At 42.2% G+C, this 3,320-nt stretch overlaps 1 long non-coding RNA gene across 1 annotated transcript; it reads right to left on the bottom strand.

The window, feature by feature from the left end:
* Positions 1–550: 550 nt before the first annotated feature.
* Positions 551–2,501, bottom strand: LOC119282642. The gene is made up of 5 exons (XR_005138816.1): positions 2,387–2,501; positions 1,898–2,101; positions 1,551–1,588; positions 916–1,051; positions 551–639 (listed from the first exon to the last, which is right to left on the bottom strand). It is a non-coding gene; the product is annotated as an uncharacterized LOC119282642 (long non-coding RNA).
* Between the last annotated feature and the right edge of the window lie 819 nt (positions 2,502–3,320).

Genomic DNA, 3,320 nt, shown 5'->3' on the forward strand with positions numbered 1-3,320 from the left:
GATTTGACAGTTACAATACTGGAGAAACTGGAATTTACAAACTCAACTGGTACTAAATAATAAAGCAGAATCAAGTTGTACATCCACTTCTTTCTGTTGTGAAAAAACTTATGCATCATGCAAAACACTGAAATAACTACAGAATTTGCACAAATAGAAATAGCAAGCTTGTGACACAGTAATCAGGTTATCCTGATGGTGCTCAGACATGTAATTAGAAAATATTTGACTGGTGCAGACTGAAGTAACCATCAACTAAAGTCGACCATAGCTCCAAGATCAAAATGTAATAATCATAATACAAGTTTCCTTCAAGGAAAAATTGTAACATATTTGCTTGTACTCTGGTAATAGCTATAATCGTTCGTAAGATAACCAATATGTATTTTGACAAACTGATGTATATTTTTTATCCATTTTTTGCGACCGGATCGCCCATCGACGTAGGCAAGCAAACGCATATAGGGACTTTGTGGCGCTGGCCTGATATAATGTAAATGTAGAGGTGCCAACTATTAGTTACCTGGGAAAGACGGTGTGTTCATCAGAGCCTGGACTCCTCTTTTCCCTTCTGTAGCTAATTCAAGTTGGAAAATTGATGAAAAATTCTTCAGTCATCATATGCAGGAGTCACTCAATCTGACGTAATAGAGCATGAGTCATTACCTGGGAAAAAATAGGATGGGTGAACAAAATAATTATTTCTCCTCAATCTGACAAAGCAGAGCATGAGTATACCCAAATAGTTATATAATTTGCGTGCTTTTCTATACTACCTAGATAATTAGATTTCCTTGAAGGCAGAATCCGTAAGAAAGGAATATGCAGAAATTAGAAAACCAACATAAAAGCAAACTGACATTGTTCTAGCCTTACAAAATCAGTTGTATTAGTAAGAAAACCGAAACTTCTTACCCTGGTGCTTGCAGGTTTGAATCACTCCAAGAGATCAATGGGCAAATCATGGTAGCTGCTTTGTTCTGCTGATTGTGCCGACATAGGGATGGATTGCATCGCTAATTTGACAGCCAATAGCGATGGGAGAACATCTCTGACAAAAAACAAATTCATGATGTGATCTCTATTCTCTGATAGCCGGTGGAGAAAGGAGATTGGAGATATAGGAATATAATGAGGGGGTTGGGGGGGGGGTCCAAGGGGAATTTAGGCCCATCAGATTTACTTCTAAATACTGGCATTGTGACTGAAAGATCAATTATATTGTTACAGAAAAACTACCGAATGAATGTGGATTTCATAGTTAGAATTGCAAGAAAATTTAAATGAATGTGCTATATTTTAAAAAAATGCTAGCCTTGAACCCTTTTGCCACAGAACAAAGTAACCACATACATACAAATCTATATAATACTCGTACTACAGGCAGCTAGTTTAATTTCTGTATGTGCAACAGTTTCAAAGTCTGGCTATGGATCTTCAAAGAAAGGATTATAAGCTCTAGGAATGATATTGAGAAATCTGGAAAGATTGTATAACTTAAATGTCAATTATACTACATAGGATAAATAGTTGAAGTCTAGGCACCATACCTCTATTTACGCTAGAAGGCAGAAAGATTAGAAACACCCTGCAGATAATCAGAGACTTAGTCTGTATTCGCTAGAAACAGTAGAAAATATGCAAATCCTATATCCATACAGAATATCGACTTATTTTGTTGGCTAACGCGGGGTATGTAATAACATAGAAAAACATCTGAAAGCCTCCTGCAAACTCCAAACCAAATTGGCCAGCTGTAGCATTTTCTTTGAAGGTCAGGTGTTTCATTGTGTTCATGTAGCAGCTCTGGAATACATGGTGTCGCTCTAGGATGCATAGTAAGGCTACAGCAGTCAGCAGAAGAAAATATGAGGAAGATGGGCGAAGCCACACATACCAAAGGAGCACAAGATTGCATGGAGGGGAATTCAACCCAAAGCCATCCCCAAGGTGCAGGAACGCGACGCCGTCCGGCACGTCCCCGAGACCCCAACGCCATCTCTTGAAAATAAACCGTGAGGGTACCTTGCATGCCAGACTTACTTCAGAAAAGGCACTGGTTTCAAGAATCCAATGAACCGATCGCCCAAGGTTGCAACATCTGAAAAAAATGACAGATAAGCAAATTCGGTCAGAGCGCAAAAGAACTATGAAAACACAAAATCTCTCAGTTTTGTACAGATCAATGGCATATTTAGGTGGTTTGTCATGTTTCTAACAGAATTCAGATTCAACCAAAGGAGGTGTATGACAACTGCATTTGATCCACTTATTAAACTCGGCTGTACATTCTAAAATATTAAAGTGGAACGTTATGACTTGCAGAAGTGAGCTATTGAGGCAGTAGATAAATTGTATTGCTATGGGGCAATATGGATAGTAGTACAGGCAGACTTTGCACAAGTGGAATCATATATGTCTCCTCCCGCGTGTTGACCAGCTCGTCACAAAGCGGACTTGTGATAATAGCGGGATCGGCTGTCTGTCAGGCCTCCAGGAACAGCAGGTTCTTCTCCTGAGCGCAGCCCTGCTTGGGTGGGTCTCAAAACCACAAATCAGCAAGGATTGAAGAGCAGTCTGAACCAAAATTTCGGGGCGGCGCTCCGGTGGCGACGACGGCGGGGCCCGGTTGGATCCGGGCGGATCTGGCCGGGGTGGATCCATTTCCGGTGGATTTGGCATGGAGGCGGCCGGATCCAGCGAGATTGAAGGCCAACGACACCATGGAGGTCCTGTCCAACGAGAAAGAGGAAGAGAGGTGAGAGGAGATCGAGAAGAAGGAGGAGAAGGGAGAGGGGCGAGGTGGCGGAGCGAACGGAGATCCAGCGGGGAAGGTCGCCGGCGGCGGGGCGTGGCGGAGGTGTGGGGTCGCCGGCGAGGCGTCTTGCGGGCGCGAGAGGAGCTCGCGCAGGAGGGAGCTGCGAGCGGCGACGCGATCCGGTGTTTTTTTTTTTGCAAAAAAGAAACGTTATCCACACTTTAAGTAGGACTGCGCGTTAATTTCTCAGAAACAGAGGGACTTTTTTGCAAAACGGCAGCAATCCCTGGTTTATTAGAGGTAGAGATAGAGAGGTAGAGATATGTACTCTCAACAATTATTTATATATATTCCTGGGTACGAGTTCCCAAGGTGCATAAGTACTTGAATACTAATTTTGCTTCCATAGAGTACATCGCTAGGTCAAATTATTTTTTAGATGTGTCTGATCATGAGGTGATTAGCTCTTCGTGTACGTTAAACTTGGCTGTGTTAATAAGTGCTAGGTGGGACTCATCGTATCGACCGATTCTGATTATTTTCAATATAAAAGGTGAGCAAT

The sequence above is a fragment of the Triticum dicoccoides genome, chromosome 3B, assembly GCF_002162155.2.
Source record: "Triticum dicoccoides isolate Atlit2015 ecotype Zavitan chromosome 3B, WEW_v2.0, whole genome shotgun sequence".
NCBI classification, from domain to species: domain Eukaryota; kingdom Viridiplantae; phylum Streptophyta; class Magnoliopsida; order Poales; family Poaceae; genus Triticum; species Triticum dicoccoides.